The 20,830-nt window shown below is 41.7% G+C and overlaps 1 protein-coding gene across 3 annotated transcripts in view; it reads left to right on the top strand.

The window, feature by feature from the left end:
• Positions 1–20,830, top strand: part of ROBO1 (roundabout guidance receptor 1) — a 1,387,368-nt gene that overhangs the window by 780,143 nt on the left and 586,395 nt on the right. The gene's annotated exons all lie outside the window — the stretch shown is intronic.

Below are 20,830 nucleotides of genomic sequence, written 5' to 3' on the forward strand. Positions count from 1 at the left end.
GATAGATAGATAGATAGATGGACAAAAAAAACGACAAGCACCTCCTAGTGTGAACACATGCAAGCTGCAAAAACTGCACAATATAGGCAAGAAGAATACAGTAGCACATGTGCATGAATCTAGGCCATGTGAAAACACAGAAAGACATTAAAAGCATTCAATTTAGATAATAATCCTCAAAAATATTTTTATCGAAACAATTTTTTAAACTTACAGTAAGAAGAAAATGAAGGTTCTTAGTGCACAAATTGGCCAATTCATGTAAGCCCATCAACCACGGCAAGGTGACCTCCCCTGATGGGTCCCTGCTCTACCGTACATATGTAGGGGTGTGAGGGCCGGACTAGGGGGGTGATCCCTCGTTATACCGCGCAGAGACGTACAGAGACAATTGGAGGCAGATTCTGGGTGCAACAGGTCCAAGTTTATTTCTTCACTTGCCGTCCGACTGACGGCACACCTCGCGGCCCTCCGTTTCCAGAGCCGCTTCTCACACCGTACACTGGAGACGTGTCTGCACACACCGTCCCCTCCTTTACTGTCGACGCTCCTGACAGTTCCGTCACTGTGGCCGCCTTAGGCCCATTAACCAACAGCGCTTCTACTGCTCAGTCGTCGTGTCACATACGGTGTCTTACACCCAGTAACTCGTCTCAACTGTGGTCCTTTCCTGTCAGGACCACCCCCCTGACGTTCTCTCTCCTCAGTCCCCCTGGTCTGGATTCTCCTCAGAGTGCACAGACTGTCGTAGTCCTCCTGTCACCTGAGCTCCCCCTGGGGACTGGAACCTTCTGGAACCCTCCCTCAGTATTTATAACTCTCCCGGTTCCTTGAAACTGTCACTCTAACTGTCACCACGCCCCCCATGACCAACGGTTTCTAAAGCCCTAAGCTGCTGTAAAGTCCTTTGCTCACACTCCTCCCTGCCATCTAATGTCCACCCAAGGTACTGCACGTCCACTACACTTTCCTAGCTGTTTCCCCTCTATAATAACTGACACCTACCTATACTGTGCATACCTATCTTTCTCCATTCTGACACGTCCGTCCGTACGTCAGGTCACCTTCCCTACACATAAGCCACTTCTGGGCCACCAGCCTACAATTTTGGACAAACATTTCACTACCACGCTAGATAGATAGATAGATAGATAGATAGATAGATAGATAGATAGATAGATAGATAGATAGATAGATAGATAGATAGATGTAAGCAGGAGTGCTGGCTAAAATTAATTTCTTCCTTAACAAAATCAAACTTTTTTTATATGCAGCAAAAGGATAAAAATCTGAAAGCCCCCCATGCCATAATTAAAAAAAAAGGAAAAAAAGAAAAGAAATCTAGTTATACATCTGAATTGACCTTCATTGTGGCTCATGATTTCTTCTCCTGGGTTCCCATTGTTACACAACCCTCCCCTTATTTATACAGGCACACGTTTGCTAATCTATGACTTTTTTTGTGGTCACTTATATCAATTACCAAAATGTGCCTTGCTTTAACAAATCAACAGCTTTTCCTATTCTGCTAAATGTTCTTGGCACCACAGATGGAGAAGACAGCAGTCAGGGACAGCGCTCAGGGGTGTCAGATAACAAAATTGCCACTGCCATTTACGCCAGTATGCTCTCTTGGCAAAAAGCCCTGCTCAACGAATACAACTGGTGCGTCTGCCATTTGTTAATTCTGCATAATTAAGCAGCAATTATACATGGCATTGTGCAGTCGCAGGCTTATCATCTGGCTGCCTCCTAATGGAGCTTCATGCCAGTTTGGCTATTAATGTGCAATAAAATAAAGTTTTAAATGACTGAGCTATAAAATTATCATGCACCCAAGTACAGATGTGTAACATGGTTTCATAAGTAAAATAAATCCATTCACAATATTTTCCCCTAGGCAGATTTTTTTCATTACTACATGTTCTTTCCATGCTCGCTTTTATTTTGTAGTTTTCTGAGATATTTTTGCCATGTGCTATACATGTAAGTATTCATTGCATTCTTGCAAACCTTCCAAGACCTCAATAAATGCGTTTATTATATTCTATAAGGAATTTATTGTTATTTTGTAGGTGAAAAGTAAAAAATCTGTCCAAATAGAAAGGGGTCTTGTCTGTGATGTCTTGGAAGAGGATTGATTGTGTGCTCCATGGTTCCCCTACTGAAATACATTCCATATCAAGCATTTTATGGACAAACTTTAAGGGTTTGTCCTTGTTAAATACTGTAGCTCGCCATGTCAAATAAAAAGACTTATACTCCTACAATGGCGCCATTGATCCAATAATGTTGGCACTGGGTCTGCAGGCGCTCACATGACATATCGTAGTTATGCCATACAAATACTTCAACCTATGAGCAGCGGTGGACAAAACTTCCCACTTCCCTAGGACAAAATTTGGGTTCCAAAGGAGATGTGAGCGCTGCAGGCCATCAGCGCTGATCGGTAGTAGTGCGCACGTCAAAAGACAAAAAGATTTAACTTCTGAACAGCATTGTGCACGGTATGCTAAAGATCACCAACTTCTGAAATCGTTTGCCAATGAAGTCCTCAATCATTAATCCACGTTTTCAGCTCTAGAAGCAGTTGTGAGCTTTATACAAAATCTTATTATGTGTCCTCTTCTACTTATTTTCTTGACTTGGAATTTCTGGAAATGAGTGGTGTGAAACTACCACCTTTTCAAAAATCTACAAGCTTATTACTCATCTTCTTTGGTCACCCTTGCGATGTTTATTTGGCATGTTGCAGAGTCCAGCATCTTTGGCATCTTTTGCAATGACGAGGCTGCAAACGTCATGGAATCGCCCACAACATCACAACATCATGTCCTAGTCAATACAAGGGATGATTAAGATGTTGTGCAGCAGGAGATGCCGAACATGGGCTAGTGAAAACCGGACCAGTGACAAGACCAAAGTAGGTGACTGAATTAGAGCAGGGCTGCGAGGCTGGAGAGCTGAGGACGGGGTGAATATATATACAAATTTTTACATGTTTATTATGTTCTAAGGAGACCTCAGAGCAGAATAAATTCCATTTAATTCACATTGAATACATTTGTTGCAATTCCATTTTCCTGACGAAATTCGAGCAAAATGCTAAATTCAAATTGAAAATTTCATGTTTGTTAGATTTAGCATTGTTAATTAAAACTAAAAAGTTATTGTATTTAGCGAATCAGGTAACAAATTCACTCAACTCTAAATGTGCTTGTTACAGTCAATAATTTATACTTGGATAATTGAATCAATCGCCAAAATAGGGTCCTATCGAGGTGCTGATTCTTATTACTATCATATCTCATATCCTGATAAAAAAAGATCCATTCATCGTTCACCGTAACATCTTTTCTTGTGGTGGAGATACTTGACCAGGTCAATTCTCCTCATTTAACATTGTTGTGTTGATTGTATTGAGGGAAAGCCCTAAGGCAGTAGGTTGATGGGTAGAGATGAGCAAACCCAAAATGTAAAGTTCGGGGTTCGTACTAGACAGTTAGTGCCAGGTGCTGAACTCCAAACATAGACTTCTCCTGGAAGTCCGTTTTACAGTTTAGGGGGAGCGAAAAACAACGAGAGAGAGAGGGATTTTCCAGCTACAAGGTTCGGGTCACCATTTGTTTCTCTGGAGTTTGGGTTCAAGTTTGGGTACAGTTCTTCTACAGGAGGACTAAAGTTCAGTCATACCTGAAATTCCATGGGTCTGCTCATCCCTATTTATGGCATGAGAGAATCTTGGATTCCTAACTCCTTATATAATATCGTAAAAAAAAATTAAAAGAAGTTCTGTGGTGACACAAAAAGTCTTCCTTCTTTTATTCCCTTTACTCTAGGTTAGGTCATTTTTAGTGTGTAAGATTCTACTAGTCTTTGTATCCACTCCAATGTATAGTTGTCCTCTTATGAGCTCTGCAAACTGATTTCTAACTTTAAAATAACAAGGAAGCAAGTTAAAGAAATGGCATTTTTTGAAAGAATGGAAAAATAGATAAGAAGTAAATGTCATTAAGATGTCCACACGCATTACCCTGCTCGCTGCCTGAGGCTCGCTTGTACGTAGCCATCAGTATGCATACAGCAATTCTGATGACAGCGCTGAACACAGTAGGTCGGATCTGAATTTCCCTTAATGAAAAATAAACATTCCCTTAGCTGATTGCTTTTCTCCCACTTGTTCCTGTCTTTATACCGCACTGTAGAATAATATACGCCAAGGCGATAGATATTACGTTTTCTCCTGCAATCTCCAATCACCCATTGTCACCGAATGCAAACAAACACTCTTTCAAGCTCTCTCCGCGATTGCTTTCCTTTACCAACATTAATTTAAATTTCAAAATACATTACGTTAGTTTAATACACACTCTTGTGATATTTTTTGCATCTGCATGTGACTTAGAAGAGCTTAGTTTGTTACTCATCACAATATACCATCATATGAAAATACTTCACCTATGGTTAACCGCATCAGTAGCCGTCATTACGTCTTGATTTGTGACACATCCGAATCCGTGCTTGTATCTATGGGTAGGATTTGACTATAACACTCAAAGGTTGTGGCGTCTGCTGCCATCCAGAAACCAAATATATATGGGTCATTATTTTAAGAGACAAATAAAGAAGAAGTAATTAAATTAACAATTTTGATGGAAACACGTTTTTAGAGTGCCTAAATAATTATTTAGATTTTTTTTTTTATTTAATTTTTTGGCGCCTTTGAAGTTGTATCAATTAAAATTGTAATTTTAAATTGCTCATTTGCTTCCTAATTACAAAGTTAGCAGCTTTCTTAGTAGACTTCATTATGATTTTTTACACTTTTTATGCTGCAGAAAGCATGCTTTTTTTTATCTAGCCACATGCTTTTACATAAGGGATACAAATCTATCAGAGATCTTGCTGAGTTTTGTCTGCTTTCTCTGCTCCCCCACCATTCTCTCTGTGTTAAGCTTGGGGTCAAACGACCATATACTCCAAATCTGAGAAAATCATATAGTAAAAAAGGAAAAAAAGCATATAGTCTTGAGAAGGGAGAGAAAACAGGCTAACAGCTAAGAAGGAAAATACAACAAGAGGAAATGGGTACAGCATAGAAGCTGTGCTGTTATGAAAACAAGAGTATCCCTGATGCTCACAGACCTCACATCCAGCTTACTTTACTAGGAGAGACACTCCCACAAAAGAAAAGTCTGAGATTTGTATTACCATGCAAACTGCATTTCAGGGGGTTGAAAAATGATTGAATGAATGAATGAAGATTGCAACTGAAGCATGCAAAACAGCAAGCTGGCAACTAATTTTGCAATTGTCAATCAACTATGTCCCAGATGTTGTTGCAAGAAGATTAGTCCAGATACATTTCAGGTCATGGTAGCATGTTTAGGCCATACAGGCTGCTCATTGTTGCAGAAGTAGCCTGTGTTGAAAAATGGCTCCTGGGACACTTTGGAGAAATGATTGTACCACTGGTTACATGAACAAATCAATGTAGCGCTGAGCTGTTGATATACCTGAATCAAAGACTAGGAGGGTTTCACCTACTGTACATTATACCACCCCTCACCATAATCCTGGGGGGTGGGACTGGTATGATGTTCCCTTGTGAAGGCCTCTTCATGGTGTTGCCCAATTGGTCACCAGGCCAATCTCAGGTTATCTTTGTATCCAAGTAAAAATTGGGACTTATCGCTTAATAGGCAAAACCTCCATCCCAGCCTTCATTGCTTCATTCCAGCCTCCCGTATCCATCTGGAGACAATGTAGGCAACTCCATTATGCAACCTTTCAAACTGCTCCTTCTCCTGGGTTTATGATGTATGGTGGTGGTGGAATAATGTACTGTAGTCGGACCCCTCCAGTCTTCATTTCAGGTACACTAACAGCTCACAGTTAGATTGATTTGATAGTGGGAACAATGGTACGGACATGACTCCAAAGTGTACGAGGAGCTCTCTTTCAACATGACAACACCAGGCTACATGTTTATCATGATACTAAAGCATGCCAACAAGTCATGCAGCGTGTCTGGCGTGTCTCCCGTTGAATGCATCATATGGGATGTCATTGGTTGGCAATTGAAAATAATAGTAACCTCATTGGCGCATACCAAGGTGTGTATGCTTCTCATGTGGGGCACATGCTCAATACTGAATAAATCAAGATATTTTGAAAATGTTGTCTCACTTTTTCATCATTTGCATGTCATTAATATTTTTACCGATCCTGTGATTTTCATGCTTGTTTTCCTTCTTGGTGTTGCAATTTCCATGCTTAGGATAGGAGCGTGATTTCTATCTATCCATCTATCAATCCATCCATCCGTATATAATTTTTGTAAAATTTTCATATTTCAAGAAAAATAAATAATACAGGGCTGGCAAGCCACCATGTGCCAAAATAGCTAAAAAGTGTGATGTGAGATCAAAATCCAAACCAAAATCAACTTGACTGGAATATGTTACATAGTCCATATCTATGTCATTATAATCACTTACAGTAGATAATAAGATTTTGAGACGCAGATAAATGTAAATCTTAGTTTTTACCAGAAAAAAAAAAGAAAAAGGTAATTGTGTTACCAGCAGAAGAAATAAGGAGACTATTGAAGTCTGGCCACAGAGCCTCAAGTTGATATTAATATATCTTCTATTAGGAAGTGCAAGAATAACCTTTATGTTCGGCCTTCCTGATCCCCTTCTCTCTTCAGCTGTTTTAATGTTTTGTTCCTTGTTCCCAGCTGACATTTTCATTTCTTAGTTTTTCATTTTTTGTGCCAGACTTGTTTGCTAGCTTAGCTATAAATTGACTTTGTAAACATGCGAAAAACTCCAATATCCTTGCGCTGAGAGGAACACAGAGGCAGACAGAGTAACATATTGGAGAAAATCAAAAGATCTATGACCAGACTAAGTCTTCATGGGAGGAGAACATAACCTGTGGAGACACATTTTTGCTTGTGTTTGAACGGCAGGGTTCTCGGCATCGTGCTGTGTAGACATATAAGGTGTTATTAACCTTAGCGGTCCTCTTACTTTCCTTGAGCAGCATACATCAATCTTCCTTTAGCGATCCAGAGGATCTGTCTTTTGACCACTATTAAGGGATAGGCTGCAGAAAAAAGAATTATATTGATTCATAGCAAGCATGTTATTTTTGCTTACTCCAGTGTTCGTGTCTGAAAGTAAAACCCGAAATAAAAAGTGAATTATGTGCATAGTTAAGTGTATTTTTCTCAGAACCAGGGTGCAATTTTCTTAATCGAAAGGCTGAAATACTCCTTTGACTCCCGCAGAGTCATATTATTAATAGATGTATTGGGAGCACAGACTACAAGTCATTGCTTCACACACTCAACTGAAAAAAGCTTAACTGCAAGGTCAACTTAGATGCATTGAATATAGAATTTGAAGAACTGAATGTGCAAATGTAATTACTAAGAGAAGGTCACCATGTATACTCTGAGTATTAGATTCTGATTTTTTTTTCTCTAAAAAATACAATGATTTTTTTAAGTTGGCAAACATCTCTAATTGGTTGGATAACCAGTCGTTAAAGAAGTTGTCCACCATTCGGACAACTCCTTCTGAAATGCTATGCTCCCCAGTGTAAAACAAAATGCTCAGATATTCACCACCCACTTCCACAACATTCCTAGTACAAGGTCTCCCAGGGTTCTCACGACATGGTTTTGCCATTTAAGCACTGCAGCCAATCAGGGGTCACTAATGGGCTGCAGTGCTCAAACCGCCCTTGGACGTCTGAGGTTCACATGAAGGAAATTGGACCAAAGCAGCTCATTAGAGGCCACTGATTGGCTGCAATGCCCACATGGTATAACAATGTCACGCAGGCCCCAGTAGACCAGGTGCTGATGTCACTGGAAGGTGGAGGAGGTGATTATCTGTTCTTTTATACAGGGGAATATAGCATTTAAAAATGGGTTGTCCATGTCATGGACAGCCCTTTTAAGACAACATCTCCAATGTATCCTACTAGACTAGGATATTAAATTAGTTAAAAGTGGTTGTGTGGTTAAGCATTTAATAAGATACCTTTATGTTCAACGGATCTTTGATCTGCCGCTGTTAGCCTCAGCAATGGGCTCGGCAATTAAACTTTCGGCCTTGTGCTCTACATAGTGAAGAATTTTGTGTGCCGATGCATCAGAGCTCTTTGGGAAGGGAGCTCGCTGGCCGCTCATTTAAGTAGCTGTCAGCCTCCTTCTTCGTTTATTCATTGACCGTTCTTGAATAGGGGAATGCCTTAGATGTTAAAATAATTGAGGCAGACAGACCCCTTCACACACCTTTCTAGTTACATGGAGACATAATTGTCGTGATTTGTGTTCAGCTAGAACTGGATTTGCTGCGAGCTTTAAAAAGAAAATATATGACGTTTATTTTTTATTATTTTTGAACACATATGAAAGTAATTTTATGTCAATTCAAGTTAACTTTAAGGGAAATCTGTCAGCAGGTTTATGCTATTTAATCTGAAGACAGCATGATGTAGGGGTTAAAACACTGAATTTAGCGATGTGTCACTTATAAGGCTGTGCACTGTTAATTTATAATTAAGGGTTTTTTTTATCAATAGGAGAGAATCACTGCTGGACTACATTGTACATGAGCCCTGATCCAACCACGTCTCCTGCTCTTACTGTCAACAGACAATGTACATAGAGAGCTGTGGTGATGGCGGGAGGCTGCTTTCAGAGCTCTGCTACACACTACGTCTAAAAACTATGATTGCATCACAGCTGCTGCACCCAGTAAACTAAGTGACACATCGTTGACATCAGGGTCTCTTTTCCTACATTTTGCAGCACTCAGATGTGGTTCAAAAACTTGGTGACAGATTCCCTTTAAGAAGTTGTTTAAGCATAGATATTGGTGGCATGTCTATGAGATATGCCGCTATTGTCCAATCAGTAAGCTTCTAACATCAGCAATTGTCACTGATCACTGTAACAAAGTAGATATGTTATGTATCTCCTGTTGCTTCTGCTTGTCTTTCTTCAAAAGCTTATTGGGCATTATAGTCATTTGCCAACGCAATGCATTTGCTGGTCCAAAGGAAAAAAATGCAGCCAGCATGATACCAAGTAGTCCAACTACTGCCAATTCATTCTAGAAGAATTAGCTTTCCGAGAATCAGATTTTCTAATTTGTTTAGTTTGTGAAACTCTGTAAATCTCTCCTCGCTTTCTAACAGTAGGCACACAAGGGCGGATGTCTCACCAATAGCAAAGGTCAACATCTGGCCATCATGTGCTAGAAAAGGGAGGAAACGCTTATGCCATCATCTGGGGAAGGATGAGTGTGTATATCAAGTACTGACGATTATTACTCTTAGCATGCATTCTTTGTCCACTTCCTTGTCGATGTGTCTATCAAGAGCATATGTGCCCAAATCTACAAGCATTTTATGGTATGTCAGCATTTACTACTGACTAACATCTTGAGTGTACTGCAGTACATTAATAATCTGTGGAGCTTCAAGCCTATTATTATTTTCATCCATTTTTTTAAATTTGTTGTTGCACTTTGCTTCCAATTATAGGCTAAAAAGTCTTTTTTTTCAGTGATTTATTGGTCATATTTTAGTGGTAAGAGGTTAGTCTGCCCCTATACTGTATTCGAGAGATTTATCTTTTATATTGGATTTACATTAAAAAAAATGACAATGGATTCCCTTCTAAAAAAAAAAAAAAATATTCCCAAACTTTCTGTTGTGCTTCATACTACTTTAAGAAGATCTCCGGATGCTGTGGACATTAAAACGGCATCTCCTCTTCTTCAGGATAGGCTATAAATGTATGGTAGATGTGGCTGCTACCAATGAGACCTGCATCTACCTCGAGAATGGTGTCCTGACATGATCAATCACTGAAAGCAGCACGCGATGGGGTCCCAGTCTCAAAAATTTACTCAAAGACCCAACATTTACAATTCATTTAGAGCATATCTTTTGTATATGGAATAAATGTATGAAAAGGGAATACCCCTTTACACGTGTTTTTTTTCAACACTAAATAAGAGAAATTTCCAGAACGCTGACTTATAACACTCCTTTCAAGAAAGTTGGGCAATGAGTGTCATGGAGGACACGCTGTCATTATCTGAACAGATTGAGCGTCCTTATTTTTGAATGGGTTGTTTGTAAAGCTGAACACATCTTCTAAAATTACATCTTGGCAGATTTATTCAGAATCGAATCAGCTGAGAATGGGTTAATAGAAGTATATATATATATATATATATATATATGTATTTATATATATATATATATATAAATAGAAAAAAATACATAGAAAAAAAAAAGCAGCACTGTCAAGCAAAGACCGTGCTGTGAGGTCGAAACGTTGCACCACTTGGCGCTGGATTAAAGTCCACAATTTTCCCTTTAACTGGAGTGCTGCCTGGTTTTTTTCTATTAATATTTTTGCATTGGACAACCACATTATTCAGGACTATTGCACCCAAAATCTGCTCAAGTTTGTGCTGCTATTTGTTTTCTCTATTTAGCTTTTTATATATATATATATATATATATATATATATATGTATGTTCTGTCCAGATGTCACCATATCCCAGAATTCCAAGTGGAGGAAGTTCACCGACCGCCATATTGGGACACCCAAGTGATCGGTGTCTCAGTATGGAAACTGCTGGTACCAACCTATTGTGCAGTACCACCAGCGGAACACCGTCAGACCACACACACACACTCTAAATGCCGTATGCACCACACTCACACACGCTCACACTTTCACACTCTCACACTCTCACACTCAGACACACACTCAGACTCACACACTCACGCAGCCTCTTGCACAGTAACACAAGCGGAACACCGTTGAACTGCTCCTGCGTGAATTCCTTGCAGTCGCAGTAAATCATTCAGCTGATCCCAGCAGCAGATGTGCAACGTGTCTACAGGCAGAGAAAAAGGGGTTTTCCCACAAACAAAAGTTTGTTTTAAAAATTGTCTGTGTCTTACCGTGTACGGAGCATACCACATCTCCTGGGCAGGGGAGGAAGCAAAAGACAATACTGACATTACAGCAGGGGACCATAGAGCATTCATTTTGTGAGGTAAAATATTTCACTGACTGTTTTTAAACAATATTTTACCTATAAAATGTATCCTCTGTGATCTCCTGCTGTAATGTCAGTATTGTCTTTTGCTTCCTCCCCTACCCTGGAGCTGTGGTATGTTCTGTATACGGTCAGACACAGGATTGAGAGACAGAGCACAGTGGGGAGACAGCTCAATTGGGACTGCACATGAGGGGAGAACACAGCACAGGAAGGAGAGAGACAGCAGACAAGGGGGATAGCACATGGGGTAGACATGTCAAAGAAGAGAGCACAGACGGGAAAGAGTGGATAGGTGGGTGAGCACATGGGGAGGAGAGATTCTCAACTCTGCAAAGTCTGCCCCCATCGTGACATTACCGCCCTCACGATGTGATAGCATCGGGCCTCCATCTAGTATATATATATATATGTGTGTGTTCTCCTCTCTGCTGTCCCTTTACTGACCCCGGTCCTACGTTAGCCCCTTTTGTGTTCTTTTTGGTCTAGAGTTATCCACAGCAAACAAGGTTCCATGTTGTCCTGTCTGGTGCGACACATCATTGTCATCAATGTTGGATGTGTGTGAATTGAATTCCCCCCAAAACAGGATTAATTAAAATTCAAAGTTTTGTCAAAATTTGTAGCGAAAAATATTCTGTTAGAATTGGTTCACTCATGTATATGTGTAGTTAATTTTTATTATTGATATTTTTGGAAAATACTCAAAGTTTTCATGCAAAAATTTGACAAATTCCAAACAAATATTTTCTGTTCAGAGGTGATGGGACGTGTGAATGGACTGATTCATTCATGATGTATTTTCAATTCAGGAATCCCTTGTGACTTTCATAGACATTATTTTCACATGTGTAGGCTGAAGGTACAAAAAAGAGGAGTATAAGTGCTAGATAAGCCTGGGCTACTGAGAATATTCTCAGCTCTCAGCAAAATGGGGCACAAGTTTCAGTTTTGTTTTAACTCTTTAGTTAACACTTTTGGCTCCATCACTAAGGCAGCAATGACCTTGTCTGGCTGCTTGCTGATAATTTGTCTTTATCATATGGAAAATTAGCTCAGACTCACAAACCAGAACCTTTCCCTGGAGGATTTTTTTTTTTGCAATGATGCTTTGACAAAGATAAATGAGCTGTTGAAATTTCAGTTTGTACAACATATATATATAGTAATATACAACTTTCCAAACTATATACAGTAGCTGCCGGAATCTTTATAACAGTTTTCTCATTGTCTGTGAATGGTTTATAGTTTATAGCAAACACATATTCCAAATGCTAAAATGTCCTTCCGAGTTCACTTTCAACAAGTGAGGAAATTTCATTCTTTTTGAAATCCAGCTATTTCTGATGTTGAACAGATTTACTTGCTTACTTGGGTGTCTGTTTGCATGTAGTAAATTTTGGCAAAATTTTCTTGGTCATGCATATAAAAGCATAATCCTTCTGTGTTTTGCGTCGGGTTCCTGTCGCTGCACAGCGGGAATCCCAAGCCTTGCTTCTGGTGGTCTCCCATTCCTCTCCAGCCGCAGAGGAGGTTGCTCAGTAGACTCGTCGGTCCCGGCGCTCTGCCCAGACTAGATCCGTTGGGTTTGGTTGCTGCTGCCACCTCTGGCCCAACTATAGCAACGCATGCTGGTCAGCAGCGAGTCTCTCCAGGGACAAAGTCCTCCTGACGGTCCACTGAGCATGCCCGTGGAGTGATCTCCCATTGGAGATCGAAGGTCACGTGCTTAGGTCCTTCTCCAGCTCGGATTGGTCAATCCAAAAAGCCAGGAAGGTCCCGGAAGCACACGGCCATGCGCTAGTATAGACTGCATTCTCAGACTGTGAGGAGTGAGTGGTGTATGCATGTATGAATGTCTCTGGTGAATGACTCATTAAGAAACCCCTACCCTTGGTATGCATGTGTTGTGCAGCCTAGCCTGTTAAGCACCCAGGCTTAGGTGAAAGTAGGACAGAGTCTCAGACAGGTGTCAGTCTCCATCAGTGACTCGGCACGCCTCAGTGCACGTGCTCTACACTCCGTAGTCAGCGTCTATAGCGGCATCCGCAGTTGCGACGCCGCACGCTCAGAAGGTCTAGAGGGACTCTGACCCTGTGTCCTTGGGGCAGAGTTGTGTGACCGCTTTCTGTGCGCTCATTGGCCGAGCTCTGTGAGCTAAGCAGGCTCCGGCATTAATGTTCTGCGTTAGTGCGGCTCTGTGAGTTAACAGAGTTCGCTCCTGTTCACACTGAGTGACGTTAACCCAAGTGTGACCTTTCCACACCGTTTTATACTCCCGCCATTACCTAGCAGCAGTGTACCACCTCTGCACGGTGGACCCTGGGCTGCGAACGCACCTACTATTATTTTATAATTTGGTGCGTTCCGCCAGCCCTAACATTCTGTCTACAAATCACAGTATCCCAAGAAAATTATTGACAAGCTATTGGAAAAGGGACATCCAGAGGCCAATCCATAACAAGACATCAATTTTTACATAATTGACTATGGATTCATATTACCAAATATAAATAAATGTTGCAAAGCTTGGGTCACCAACTTGTGGATCGGGAGCCACATGTGGCTCCCGGACCCATGATGTGTGGCTCTTGGCTATCTGTCAGCTTTGTAGATTAGCACCACGTCTAGCAAACAGCTATGAAGAGAAGGTTTCCAGAAGCTGACTTTTGAGAGTAGCATAGCACAGAAGAGCAGAGTTGGATGAGCATATATAAGCCAAGGTATAGGATGCTACTGCCAGATAGAGGAGGTGCCCAAAGTTGCATGTGATAGAATGTTGGGAGTGCTTGGTGTGAGGAACTGAAAGTGGGAACCCCTGAATCCAGGTATACTACCTGGGTGTGATTTCTGTGAGGACATTTTGGCTATCATTATACCGGTAATGGGGTGTCTGGGTGTTACTACTAGGGCGGAGGGAGAACAAGAGCTGGATGTCACTACTTCGGGAGGCTCTGGATGTGGCTTCAGAGCTGAATGTGGCTCTCAAGGTAAGAAAGGTTGAGGACCATTGTTCCAAAGTATAACTATCTTTGCACTTTATTGAATTCATTGAATAATGTATGGAATTTTCTTTATACTGAATGCAATATTATTACTGTGAGTGGGACATTCTCAGTATGCATTCAGTGCGTCTATGGGTAAATTTTAGATAGACTACATAGACTACAAATCCTTAAAATTTTCCAAATTTATCACTGTAATTCATGCTGGATGATAAATCTGAAACATACATTAGATTCTCTTGTCTAATTTTACACCACTACTTAGTTTGTGCAATTTTAGACTTTTTTTGTACCAACAAACTGCATTCCATTTGTCATAGAAAATATTACGATCCATAAGACATCTCTGGTGAGGGGGCATCTCCTGCCCTCTCTCACACAGAATTACAGTATGAGAAAGAACTTACACACCACAAACTTCTTTTTGCAAAAGGACCACACGATTAACATTTGGGATGAGAGCAAATTACGTGCTAGGTGGTGAGGAAACTAATTAAGCTAACCATTCAAGTTCCCGTTGAAGCCAAGACTCATTGCCATGGACAGCTGATTAAAACTGGATATCCATTGTGGTCTGCAGGATGAGCTTCATATCATCAAAACATCTTTGGTAGTCAGCCCAGCTCAGATGCTAATGCCCCACCTCATAGTAACCCTCCGGTACCTACTCCGGGTCCGTAACTTTTCCTGTTACCCCGCTGTCTGATGAGGGTCCAGAAGGCAGTGCGCTACCTGCTTTCTGGGCTCTTGGGCTGTGGGTGACAGCAGCTACATAGGCTTTTTCCCTGGGAAATAACAACGCTTTCCAAATTGTCAGACAGGCTGTGGACACAACTTTCCCACCACCCTGACCAACTGTGAATACTACAGTACATTCCTGCCACCCAGACAGGCTGTGAGACATTTTTCCCCACCACTCTCACTGACTGGTAATCCTGCTTTCCTGGCCCCCCAGACAGGCTATGGATACTGCTGTCCCACCATCACAACAGGCTGTGGACAGTTACCACCCCCCTGACCAGCTGAGAGTAACATCTTTCCCTCACCTGACCAGTTGTGGGACACACTTTTCCACTTTCCCTGCCTCCCTTGTTACTTCAGGAGCTGTGCTAATTATGGCACAACTACCATTGGTCCGTCCTGACAGTGGTCAGCTGCACGCGACCACCTTCCTTATCCCCGTGCTTCTACCCATCCTCCCCTGTTGCCTCAGGAGTAATGCTAATCTTGGGTCAACTACCACCAGCTATGTCATTGTCCTTCATCACACTGGTCAGCTGCACAGGACCACCTGCTTCCATCTGAGTGCTGTCAAATTTTTTTACGGACATGCGTTATCAAATTTTGTTCACGTGTCTTCATGATTTTTTGCTAATCACTTGGACGACAAAAATGCAAGGACATGTGAACAGATACATAGACTATAATAGGTAAGAATTAGACATGTGAAAAACACAGATACAACTCTTATGAGAAAAAATGAGATCTGCATGAGCCCTAGGTACATTTCCCCAGTGTTCATTGTAAAAATGTCACTGCAGATTCTAACGAGGTTATAATTCAATTTAACAAATGTTATTTACTTAGGATAGAAAATATGAATCCATCTAAGGAACTTTACCCATGAGGAAGCAGCAATATGTGGTGATACACATGGGGTCTTCACACCCACATGATGCTTCTTGGATGAGCCATCTCATATTAGTGACTTATTATTGTAGTTTTATTGTTCTCACTGTTTCTTGATCTTCCATTATTGAGGTTTTTGTTTGCAGTAACTTGTACTATAAGAGGGCTATTGTTTACACTCGTTTTCTACATTTTTTTTACTTTATTATATGATTTTGGCTATCATACCAGTCTTTCTTTTACTATATATTTGTTTTTTGGATTAGGTACGGTATGCTAAGCAGTGTGAACATTTTAAATATTTTAATAGTTGTTTCTAAGTTTTTCTTATAGAAATTTAGTATGTCAGAAATTTCAGAATGTGCCATCCTTGCCTTTTTTTTTGGATATGCTTTTTCCTTTTTTTGTTTATATGCATTTGTGTTCTGCATACATTGCTCTTTTCTCCATTAAATCGTTGGTTCCCACTCCTCAATTCTTTTTGTCTAGGGTGTCTAGGAACATGAGCAGTATTTTAGGAATATAGAGTAATGTAATACCCACAGACGAGAGAGTATGCAACTGAACAGATGTGCAACTGAACTTTTTCTGTGCAATACAGTGACCTAAGGAGATGTATAGATGTCAATCAAGGCAAAAATGCAGGTGCTAGGTGGAGATTACTATGAAAATTCAAGGCATTTGCTAGATGGAGATTGCCCTAAGAGCATATACAGCTTACTTTGCATAAAGTATGAAAGTTTTGTTTCTTTGCACTAGAAAAGTGTGCCTGAGCCAATTATCACAAGATCATGAGGTCACTGTTCATGGTCACCTGGAGCTCTAAAAATCACTACCATGAAAAGTCTTGGTGTTAGCCACTCCAATTACCTGATTCCAGGGGTTGGCCTGCCCTTCACCCTTCAAACACTGTGTAGGAATCTGGACTTATGATGGGAAATCTGGGCTGGGGCCACAAAGTCGGATGATGTTTCTGTGGAGTGGCAACTCAGAAGAAGAGTAGTCAAGTAGCTAGGTCAGAACCAAGAGGTATGCGTAGATACAAAATTGTCAGGCATGAGAAAAAGACAATAAAGAAGCCAAAGTCAGAATCAAGAAAACTCACTAAGACACAGGAGCTGAGAAACACACAACACCAGAGATGGTTAGGCCATAACTGGCAGTGGCAGCTGATTATTAGGGGTTTACATAGCTAGGAGCCCCATCAACAAACAAGCTAGGGTTTAACCCTAAAGGCCCCGCCTCACTAAGCGATCTCGGTAGCGAGATCGCTGCCGAGTCACAACTTTTGTGACGTAACAGCGATCTCACCAGCGAGATCGCTGTGTGTGACAGCGATCAGCGAGCGGCCCCCCTGCCGGTATCACTGATCGCTGGAAGAAACCTCTGGACATTTCTTTGGTCGCTGGTCTTCCGCTGGCCAACACGCATCGCTGTGTGTGACAGGCGGGAGACCAGCGATCAGGTGTAAAAAATAATAAAAAAATAAAAAATATAGTTATTCTCACCTTCCGGCGTCCCGTTCAGCCATCCTGCCTCTCTCCACGCTCCGGTCCCAGTGATCCTTTGCACGAATGACCGTGAGACTTTGTTATCCCTCGAGACCGTGACATCTCGCGGTCATTCTCGCAAAGGATCACTGGGACCGGAGCGTGGAGAGAGGCAGGATGGCTGAACGGGACGTCGGAAGGTGAGAATAACTATATTTTTTATTTTGATTCTATTTTTTACATTGATGGCCAGCGTTGCCGGGTGCTCGGCATCGCTGTGCTGATCGCTGGTGAAGCTGTCTGTGTGACAGCTCACCAGCGATCACATAGCGACTTACTAGCGATCCTGACACCTTGATATCGGTGTCGGGATCGCTGGTAAGTCGCTTCGTGTGACAGGGCCTTTAAGCTTAAAAAACATCAAATCCTAGGAGTAAAACAAGATTACCAAATGTCCACTTTGAGTCAACCAATGATCAAAGTGATAGCAAGGAGAACAGGCACCGGCACAGATTTCACATACAAGTCTTTAATAGTATTAGTCTTTTCATATGAGACAAAAGGACATTTTTGGACCCATTTGATTTCAAGGTCTGGTGCAAATGCAACCGTTGCACCCACTCTAGCTAAAGCATCACTCCAGCGTTTTTTTTATTTCAGCGCTGGAGTGGTGGCACTAAAGTAAATTCCCTTCTCCTGGTATCATATTCACCAGCCATCATCTTCAGCTGTTATTGTTGCTGTTACAGACGTCTTCTGCAGGTTGAGAGCTGTCAGATCGCTCCAGTGTTTCCGAGCCGGAGGTCACCACTCACTGTAAGTCTAAAAGTGCCAGAACTAGGATCATACACTTACATGGTGAGCTTGTGACCATTACCTCTGACTTCCAGTCAATTAGAAGTTGCGGTCACAAGATGGTAGATTGGGACCTGCACAGTGCTGTGAAGAGCAGAATTATTAATCAATTTACATTTAAGATTAGTTTTAAATATAATCTACATTCATACTATGTTAATCAATGTATGTTGTTTTTTTTGTTTATTTGTAAGAGATAAAAGTTTGAAAAACATTGAAAGACAGCGAGATTAAGTTCTGCACTTACAGTAGGTCTCATTGAAGCTCCATTATACTAGAGTATTTTCTTTGGACCATATGAGTTTTCACAATTCTGTATTGTACAACCGTAGATACAATTTTAAAGAATGTCTGTCAGCACTAAGTGACAGTTTAATTTGCAATTTCTCGCCTACTTCTTTTTTCTTATATCTACATCCTCTCCTTCAATTGTCAGCTCTGGCTTTACAGAAGCTAGAGGATGGCACAGATAGATGGAGATAGAAGTAGGTGAGAAGGTGCATTGAGCTGCTTGAAAACTCCAAGGATGTACAGATCAACTGTGTTTGGTTTGAACAGTCATTTTGTGCTGAAAGACTTGTATTAATGTAAATTTGGAGAATTTGTGATATGCAATGTTATGTTGGCCCATTCCTCCATACAGATCTCCTCTAGAGCAGTGATGTTTTGGGCCTGTCGCTGGGCAACATGGACTTTCAAATCCCTCCAAAGGTTTTCTATGGGGTTGAGATCTGGAGACTGGCTAGGCCACTTCAGGACCTTCATATGCTTCTTACGAAGCCACTCCTTCATTGCCTTGGGAATGTGCTTGGGATCATTATCATGCTGAAAGACCCATCCACGTTTCATCTTCAATGCCCTTGCTGATGTGTAGAAATCACAGGAACGCAGGATGCAGTGACGGACGGGAGGCAGAACAAGGGTAAACAGGTTAATTTACAGGGGAATACTCCACACAGGGAGATAGAGGGTTAAACAAAAAATTCACAATTTAAAGGCAAAGGGTAAGGTGAAGTGGAAAAAAATGTTACAGACAACGGCAGTTCGTTAGCACATGCGTCAGGAAGTCATTAAACTGCAGCTCCTGCTGCGAACTCAATAGCACTGGCAACGGTGGGTGCAGTGTCTTTTCCAGAATGATGCTGTGATGATCCGTCTTCTGGCAGCAGTGGTCGGTCACCGGTACCTTCCACTGCCCCTAGTCCATATACTGCAGTGGTTAACAAAGGCACGAGCCACAGTCCTGTATGAGCTCAACGTGGCTGCTAAACTATTTTCACTGGAGAAGTCAGGTCACAAATGTCAGGGCAACTATCTGCTGACAACGTCAGGGCGCAAGTGTCAGTCTCGTATGTGGTCTCTCTTGGGCAGCGCTTGTGCGGTACTCACGGTCATGTAGTGTACAGCACCCGGTTCTCTGACAGTTACTGGACACACACTCTCCCTGATCCCCGCTGTTGGCGTTGGGCGATGGCAGACCATGGTCTGCGTGGCATGGGTGCTCCCAGGATGGAGCACTTCCCTCTGTGGCTGCTGCAACGCCCGGTTCTGCTCTGCTCTGTGTGCATGGCTCTGCACTGCTCTGCACAGTTCTGCTCTGCACGACTCTGCTCTCTCTAGCTCTGCTCCGCATGGCTCTGCTACGTACGGCTCTGCTCTGCATGCTCTGCTCTGCACAGCTCTGCTCCGCTCTCTCTGGATTACTGCTGGGCACACTGCTTCCCTAAACACAGCAGTCCCTGCCCTTGTGGTTGACTGTAGCACTGCTTGTCACAGCGCCGGTACTCTGTGTCGGGCAGGGGAGCGGAGTGCACCTCTCACCTGACTCCATGCTGCTCTGCCCTGGTGCCAAACTGCCTTCTTTTGCACGCTTTTTCATTTTCCTCTTCCACCCCTTCCAACAGCAGGAAACCCCTCCTCTCTAGATCTTCCCCCAGACAACAGGGGAGGGTCTGCCTCTCTAAGGCTTCCCCCTGGGAACAGTGGATGCACCTTCTCTAGTTCCGTGCCAATCACACAGGTACCCTCTGCCTCGTCGACCCCCCTACAGATGAAAGGAGGTTTGCACTCTGAATTGATTTGCTCCAAAATTGATTTATTGTTCTTCTTGCCATCCATGGTATTGATAACATCCCTCTCCAGAACCACATTTCAAAGGCGATGATTCTTTTTCTGTCTTGTTTCTTTATTGTCCAGGTTTCACATCGAGTTGGACCATGACATGTGGCAAAATAATGTTATCATATTGTGGCTTGAGAAAACTGTGCTTTTAGAATAATTGTTGCATTTCAAAGCTGCATTACACTTTGACTAAATAAAGTTAGATTTAATATAATGAAAAGTTATATAATTCCCAACCTACTTTTTGTTTTTATCAAGTAATTAAAATCTCAACTTGCTTCCGTTCAATATTAACCTTCACTGTTCGCATAAAGTGGATAAAATCTGTCCTGTCCATAATCTTCTCAGTGTATATATATATATATTTTTTTTACTTTTGGTTACTAAGTTTATGCACCTCTATCATCACTGTAAATGTTCTATGTAAGATTGCTGCTTCTGTCCATAATGGAACCTCTAGCTCATACTGATCTGTGCTGCGCAGGATGATTTATGGTACAATAAGGGATAGGGACATGGTAAGTGCATGTGTTATTGCTCTTGACCTTGGAGTCACGGCACAATATGACTCTGAACTTTATGGTAACTTTTATACTCTCCCATCTTCTTTATTGGTCTCTGTGA

The sequence above is a fragment of the Dendrobates tinctorius genome, unplaced genomic scaffold (genome assembly GCF_039654945.1).
Source record: "Dendrobates tinctorius isolate UK_male_01 unplaced genomic scaffold, ASM3965494v1 ptg000084l, whole genome shotgun sequence".
NCBI classification, from domain to species: Eukaryota; Metazoa; Chordata; class Amphibia; order Anura; family Dendrobatidae; genus Dendrobates; species Dendrobates tinctorius.